General features: G+C 33.2%; 1 long non-coding RNA gene and 1 other non-coding gene across 2 annotated transcripts; one reads left to right on the forward strand and one right to left on the reverse strand.

Annotated features, from left to right (window-relative positions):
• The first annotated feature begins 2,724 nt into the window (after positions 1 to 2,724).
• On the forward strand, positions 2,725 to 7,945 carry LOC128923522 (uncharacterized). The gene is made up of 4 exons (XR_008472343.1): positions 2,725 to 4,661; positions 4,744 to 4,863; positions 4,931 to 5,120; positions 5,178 to 7,945. It is a non-coding gene; the product is annotated as an uncharacterized LOC128923522 (long non-coding RNA).
• LOC128923584 (small nucleolar RNA U3) lies at positions 4,056 to 4,268 on the reverse strand. The gene has a single exon (XR_008472358.1). It is a non-coding gene; the product is annotated as a small nucleolar RNA U3 (small nucleolar RNA).
• Positions 7,946 to 8,521: the final 576 nt, after the last annotated feature.

The following is an 8,521-nucleotide window of genomic DNA, read 5'->3' on the forward strand; positions in this document are numbered from 1 at the left end:
CCCGGTTGTCCAAATGTTCTCCCACGACGACAATAGCCACTTCATCAATTGTTGGCGCATTAAAACGTCCAGCATGTTGTCCTGCAGGCGCCTTATCGGCTCTGATGACAATTTTATGATTATCTGATGGCATGCGGTCTAATGCAGTTGTGAATAATGCAACTAATTCATTATGTTGATGGAAAAATGTTTGAAGTTGTTCCACAATGGATCTTTTCACTGAGTTGTTGTGTGACTTCTCTTGCTGAATTGCCGATTAAATATATTTGTAAATATTTATAGTCTTCATCAGACATTGGGAATAAGGAACCTGTTCGATGATATATTTGACCCTGAATCTTCATCAAGAATATAAATATATATTTAGGTAATTGAACAGCAAATTGTTTGTACCACCATGTGCCTCGCAAAATACTGCCACAATGCTTTACATTATTTCAAATTATGACTACTTTAAACCTCGACATTGAACAGCAGCCTTCCATGACAGCTTTAGGTAGTAGGCTTTACCAAGTGTTGGAACACCTTGCTCATGCCATTATGAAATATAACATGTTATAAAATGTTGCTGATTAAGTCATTGGGCTATTGACTATTATTATGTATTTGACTTATTGTTTACAAAATAAACACATCTACACAACACTGGCTCAACATATTTTGCATCAGCTACATGGTTGTAAAACTAAATAAAATTGTTTGCCATTATACTTACTTTGAAAATAGGCATAAAATTGTCTTGAATAACTTTTGTTGCGCCAAATGATGTCATTTGAAAGCAATTATTATATTGTTGGATATGAGTCAAAAAATGATTAGAATCTGGCCCATTTCCAGAAACCAATGAATGTAGTGGTTCTGGTGGTGGTACCAATGGCGTCAATTTGACTTGGCCGCTGCGCAACACAAGCCAGGGGCTTCATTTTTGAATTTCAATACATTACAATGTGGACACACAATATTCATTAGTCCAATAGCAACACTTTGCTCGGAACTGTAATCAATTGCCTCATTATAACTGAATGCAGCTCTGTAGAAATTAAACTTAACATTTCTATGTTGTATTCGATTCCTTTGAAGTTCATTTCGTGCTTGGCGTTGCTCATCAGTTTGCTTTGCTCTTATATTTCTTTGACTTGCCGTATTTCGAATTCTGCGGCCTAAGTTTGTATGTCTGGTTGGTGGCATTGTTGAAAACGAAAATCTAACTAAAAATAAAAAGATCTCATACATTTTCTGTATATCCATGTATACCAAATTGTAATATTGTGTAGTCACCAACAGTTAACAAAAATCTATATAAAGTGAATTGAATTTACCGTGATTAACAAACGCTTATTAGCAAACAAAAAACTTCTTACAGCCGGTTTCACGAAACAAATTTAAGTGAAAAATAATTAATTTCAGTTCCACCATTTGACTTAATTTTTATTTAAATGGTCACGCTTTGCCATTTAAATATTATTTAAATACTGTCATATGTAACCATGGTTACGCTTTTCTATCAGCTGAATTCCCATTTGTTTACCATTTTGACAAAGAAATACAATTTATTTGTTTACATAAATCAGCTGTTATTCTTACTAACATCCCTGCCTTTTAATTTTTTTGATGCCAAATGTCAATAATGGTGAAACGCAAGAAATTTAAGTGCAAAGTTAAATAAAAATTAAAATTAAAATTAAATGGAACTTAATTTTCAATTAAAAACTTTCGTGAAACCGGCTGTTAGTCTTTTAAAACAAAACGAACTTTATCAAAAACTTAATAAAATTATATTTAGCGCGCTTATGGCTGTGTGACAGATTACCACATATTTTTTATTTTAAATTGAATGACGTTGACATTTGTTAGCGCGGTTATGTCTGTGGGGTCGTAGATCACCACAGAGTTTTTTGTTTTAAGTTGAATGACATTGGCTTTTTTTAAAATATGCAAATTAAATTTATAATTTTCAATCTTTCTGAGAGATTTTCTTAATATTTTTTTCGTAAGAACATTGTACAGAGTATTAGAAAACTACAAAAAAAATCAGCAAAATCTGTCAAGCCGTTTTCATGCTATGTCGTGTCAATGGAAAACGGGTTTCATTTTTATATATATAGATAAGAAAGATATAAGATGTATGTAGACATTACAAATTGTTTGTATGGGAGATTAGAAAAGAGTGAATTTTAGACATTAAGAACCATTCTCAGACCCGCTGGAATACACACAAAAAAGAATCAGCCAAATCGGCCAAGCCCTTTTCTTGCTATGTCGTGACAACGGAAAACGGGTTTCATTTTTATATACAGTATGTCAAGAAACAGTTTACACATAGAAAATAAATACACTTTTTCACTTTCCGCAGCAAAATTTTTTACTTTTTACTTCAGTTCAACATATTTTTTTAATCAGGGATGGTTACTTACAGTATTTCAAGAGATGTGATGCAAAAAAAGCTGCGAAAGCAATGCAAAAACCAACCAAGAACAACAAAAAACAAAAATCATTCAATTTTGTTAGTGTCAAGAAAAACTTTACACACTTCGATTATTTTACTTGTTAAGCACGTGTTATACAGTTAACCGTACTTCACCATTACCTATTCTTCGTAAAGGCATTTACAATGAATTTGTCAATTAGTTGGTGATTAATTTTTGCTTTTTTTCATATCTGAATTACCCATTATTGTCTTTTTAATATTCCATGCAAAGGGTTTAGTTTGAAGAGGTCCAACTATTGCCCCATAATCCCCAATGCGGTAAAAACGTTTGAGATCAAACAGCAATGTTTTCTTTAACCCTCTAAATAGTGTAAAATGGCTAAAATTGATCGGAAAATATCAAAATACAAGAACCAAAGCCAGAAAAAGGCCCTAAATTATAAATAAGTGGACATGTACAGTGCTTAATGTCTCGAAAACTTGACCAAATTCCAAAAATTTCGATCAGTGTTCTTACGAAAGAGTTCTATGAAGAGTGCAATATTCAGATTTCTCATGAAACTGCGCGCCAAAACATGCTACGACATGAATACATATGTATCAAGATGTGCTATAAAAAATAATCGAATGATGTTGTGTCTTTCTAATGAAAATAATGCCTTGTGTCGTACTCTAGTTAGCCAATTGTTGAAATATAACATCTTCTTGTTCTCGTCCCATTATATGACATCATCCCAGTAGTTCCCAGGTTCAGAAATATACTTAATAATAGCAAACAAAAAACGTTTCTCTACATTTGGTGCATACAGCATTTTTTTTTATGGCAGATCTTCGTGCATGTTCATGTCGTAGCATGTTTTGTCGCGCAGTTTCATGAGAAATCTGAATATTGCACTCTTCCTAGAACTCTTTCGTAAGAACACTGATCGAAATTTTTGGAATTTGGTCAAGTTTTCGAGACATTAAGCACTGTACATGTCCACTTATTTATAATTTAGGGCCTTTTTCTGGCTTTGGTTCTTTATTTTCCATATTTTCCGATCAATTTTAGCCATTTTACACTATTAAGAGGGTTAAAGAAAACATTGCTGTTAGATCTCAAACGTTTTTACCCCATTGGGGATTATGGGGCAATAGTTGGACCTCTTCAAACTAAACCCTTTGCATGGAATATTAAAAAGACAATAATGGGTAATTCAGATATGAAAAAAAGCAAAAATTAATCACCAACTAATTGACAAATTCATTGTAAATGCCTTTACGAAGAATAGGTAACGGTGAAGTACGGTTAACTGTATAACACGTGCTTAACAAGTCAAATAATCGAAGTGTGTAAAGTGTTTCTTGACACTAACAAAATTGAACGATTTTTGTTTTTTGTTGTTCTTGGTTGGTTTTTGCATTGCTTTCGCAGCTTTTTTTGCATCACATCTCTTGAAATACTGTAAGTAACCATCCCTGATTCAAAAAATATGTTGAACTGAAGTAAAAAGTAAAAAATTTAGCTGCGGAAAGTGAGAAAGTGTATTTATTTTCTATGTGTAAACTGTTTCTTGACATACTGTATATAGATTATATAGATTATTAGATTATTTGTATAAAACCTTGAAATTTATTCATTAAAATCACCACTCAGAAGTCGTTTTATCAGTTGTAACTGAGCGATCATCGAAGAAAAACATTTCTAATATGCCACAAGACAAAATTAGAAATGAAGTTCATAAACCTCACGTTGTCAGATAAAACGATATACCTCCTCATCGCGGGTGCTAATACTTTCGATTTGCAAAGAAAGTAAATGAAGACTGACTACAGAAGTGATTCTGTGAAGAATAGTCTTTTAGCGTTTTCTTGTCTCATTAAAATTTTGAATTTATTCCACCCTGTCTCCGAGCTGTCAAATTTGCGTGTTCTTTTCTCAAAATTTGTTCAGGGTTGTTTGTTCTTTTCTCAAAATGTTTCAACCTAACCCGAAAAACCTGTCACAAATTCTACCCTGCCAAAACGTAAGAGTGAGAGTTTCAGCTGATATTTATTTACATTTTTATTTGAGTTTAATTTTTAATAAAATGAATCGTGAGATTTTGTTGTATTCAATTATGGAAATTGCGGATGAACTGATAAATTCATCATCGTCTTCATCAGAAAACGAAATTGAGATGGTAGATGTTGAAAGATACCTAGGATAAAAAATTTCGTTGAAGACGTAGTGAACGCCTATTCGGAGGCAGAGGTAAGATATAATATGTACATTAAATGAGAAACATTTTTCATTATATTTTTAAATTGCAATTAAAAAAAAACTTTCGCATCAGTCGGGACGTTTATCATAATCTGCTGACCAAATATATGTCGAGTACGTGGCTTATAAAAAGGAGCTACAAGGGAGGAAGAACCCCAACAACAGCCGAAACTCAAGTGCTTGCGTTTTTGTGGTATGTTGATTTAATTGCAACTTTTATACCAAAATTTTTAACAATTTGTTTTCCATATTTAATATAGGTTTTCTGCAAATAAAAGCAGCTTCAGAGAAGTAGGCAATCTATTTAATATGGCTTTGTCCAATTTTTTCAAAACATTTAACGCGGTGTTAAACTTCATAGTGAAAGATGTCGCACCAGAAATGATAAGGTTCCCAAAAGAACCTTCGGAGAGGGAAGTTATAGTTAGAGAGTTTGAAAATGTAATAATGGTTTGTATTTTAATATATGTACATATGTACGTAATATAAATTATGTATTATTTGCAGATAGCTGGCTTTCCAAATGTCTTGGGCTACATGGATGGATGTTACATCACAAGCCCAAACATAAAATACGCTCTACATATATCAACAGGCACGATTGTGTTTCAATCACTCTCCAAGGTGTATGTGATGCAAAGTTACGTTTTTTGGGCGTATTTACCGGGGTGCCTAGCAAAATCCATGATGCTAGAGTTCTCAGATTATCTTTCATTGGCAAAGAATTGTAGAGCCTATGTGCCCCAAAATACTATTTATTGGGAGATTCGGCATATCCTATAAGGGAATATTTATTAACACCATACAGAGATTATGGTAATTTGACAGAATCCGAAAAGGTATACAAAAAAAATTTTGTCAGACGAGTTTGAAAATTGATGATAACATATTCATGGAAAGAGACGACAGGAGAGACCAACTTCTTTCACAATTAGGTCAGATAAAGCGTAACGAAGTTGAAGACCAGCTCTTCACTCCAAGAAATGTAAATTAACTTTTTTTTAACATTCACCGGGCTGCCCAGCAAAATCCATGATGCTAGAGTTCTCAGATTATCTTTCATTGGCAAAGAATTGTAGAGCCTATGTGCCCCAAAATACTATTTATTGGGAGATTCGGCATATCCTATAAGGGAATATTTATTAACACCATACAGAGATTATGGTAATTTGACAGAATCCGAAAAGGTATACAAAAAAAATTTTGTCAGACGAGTTTGAAAATTGATGATAACATATTCATGGAAAGAGACGACAGGAGAGACCAACTTCTTTCACAATTAGGTCAGATAAAGCGTAACGAAGTTGAAGACCAGCTCTTCACTCCAAGAAATGTAAATTAACTTTTTTTTAATTTAATTAACTAGCTTTCATGGGCTCAATTTCAGAAAAGTATGTGGCGTATTTGTCCAAGAGAAGACGTGTCTCATTGTCTGGCCACACTGAAACAAAAACATATTATATACATATCCTACGCTGTGTTTTAAATATTTATTTTGTATCCTTTTGAAACAGGAATTATTAGCTTCCATTAGAAATTTTATTATCACTCGAATTCTTTATTAATTCCAAATTGGCGCAAATTCACTATTCTTCCCAAATTGCCGCAAAAAGTCAAACAGCTGATGGATGACAGGGTGACACTTTTTTGGTTCTTTTGTGATGCGAAAAGTGGAACTATTTCACAGGGTGTAATTGATAATTTTAATAATGTTGTCACATAATGAGGCAGGCCTTCTGATCAAGAAAAGAAAACGCTATTAACTTTTCAACGGCCAACGGAGAATATTTCAACCAAAAGTCACACAAAATAGTTGAGAATTCGCAGAAATGAAACAGAAACGAAAGACAAATAATGCGCAAGCATACAATCATACATGTGCGCACACATGTGAATATGTCACCAACCAAAAATTTAAACATTGTTCTACAAAAACAAGAATTGCTCAAAAAGCATAAGCATGGCAAGTGTTTATGTGTTTGTTCTCTGCTTTAACGCTATACGCGTTAAACAATTATCCCTTTCCAAAGTCGTATAAGAAGTATAACTTCAACAAGTAAGAAAGGGCTAAGGTTGTGAAGCGATTTGGCCTATTTTCACAACATATCATTGGGATGTAAGGAAACTATTACAAACCAGGTTTCATTGAAATCGGTCGAGTAGTTCCTGAGATACGGTTTTTAACCCCATAAGTGGGCGACGCACAGTGTGAGATTTGGTCAATCTAGCATCTCGAAATTAAAAAAAAAAAATGTTTTCGTAACTCGCTCATATTTTTTTTTACGTGAGAAGAGACCCCAATTGTTACGAAAACAAACACAAAATAGAATAAAAAAATGTTATTAGCGTGATAACAGCTATCAAACACATACAATTGCATAGCATGCTACAATTGATTTGCAAGCTTGCATTGATCACAAAAGTTTGAGTGATCAGGTCGAAGTTGTGAGTGGTTATTTTGGCCTAAAATATTTTTAGTATTGAAGGTTATTACTTAAACTTAAAATTTTTGTTATATACAATATTTATTTTTGCACTCAAGTATTTTGAAAAAATTGTTTTATAACCACCTGAAAGGTAAGACAAATTTTAAAGTTTTCAAATATTTGATAGACTAGAACTTCCAAGTCCCATGGAGTTCCGTGATGGGAATGCCAGCATAATCTTTGTTAATGTGCCCAAAACAAATTTAAAAAATAAAATCCTGCCCATTTTTTGCCTTTTTTTAGTATGAGTGAAATATCGCGAGAGGAGCTATTTTGAATTTGGTTGAACAAGGTGAAAAGCGACAAAACAGAAGCGGTCGAAAAGCACGTTATATCAATTTTTGGACCAGATGTTGACGATACCAAAATTAAAGATCGTATAAAAAAGCTTTGCTTCCAATTTCAATCGCGATGGAGTAAATCTCACCGTGATTAAGCAAGATTTATGCATGACAATGCTATTTGGCTAAGTTCAAAAATTTCTGCTGTTGATTTTGCTCTTGATCACGCACCATCAGCTCCAAAACAAATACCTCAACGCGGAAGGCGAGAAAAAGAGTTTGCTGAAAGTGCTTCGAGTACACAAAAACGGAAATGCATAGAGTTAATATCAAATGTAGCTTCGGAACAATTAACTATGGCTACCGCAATGTATCTGAGATCCTGTAGAAAAAGAGACTCAGCAAATATTAAAATCTTATTTTGAATATTTTCCATTCTTTTAAGAACTTTCGTTGGATGTTTTAGTTTTCCCTTTTTATTATGTTTTAGATATCAATAAATTTAACATTGAAACAACAACCTTTTATTTTTATTTTTCTCTTTTGCAAAGAATCATCGAAAACTAAAGTTCGAAACTTGAAGAATTTTATAGAAATGGTTGTATGTGGGTGCTTATATCAATATAACGAAAAGTTTTAGTTAGAAGAGAAAAAAGAAGAAATTTGGATATAAATGTGTAAAAAAAATTGTCCCCAACTAGTGTTTTTGAGGATAGTTCGGAACTAGTCCCCTTTGACACTAGTTGGAACTAGTTGTCTTTCACCACATAGCTTACAATCTCCTTAACCATCGTGCCAAATTTCAAGTTCATATCTCTACAACTTCATATAAAAATTAATTTTGAGATGCTAGATTGACTAAATCTCACACTGTGCGACGCCAAGCCCATTTTCCATTTTGTAAAAAAATCTGAGTGCAGCTTTCATCTGACATTTCTTATGTGAAATTTTGTGGGCGTGGCAGTGGTCCGATTTTGCTCATTTTCGAACTTGATCTTCTTATGGTGCCAAGGAATATTTGTGCCAAGTTTCGTCAAGATATCTTAATTTTTACTCAAGTTACAGCTTGCACAGACGGACAGAC

The sequence above is a fragment of the Zeugodacus cucurbitae genome, chromosome Y (assembly GCF_028554725.1).
Source record: "Zeugodacus cucurbitae isolate PBARC_wt_2022May chromosome Y, idZeuCucr1.2, whole genome shotgun sequence".
Classification (NCBI taxonomy): domain Eukaryota; kingdom Metazoa; phylum Arthropoda; class Insecta; order Diptera; family Tephritidae; genus Zeugodacus; species Zeugodacus cucurbitae.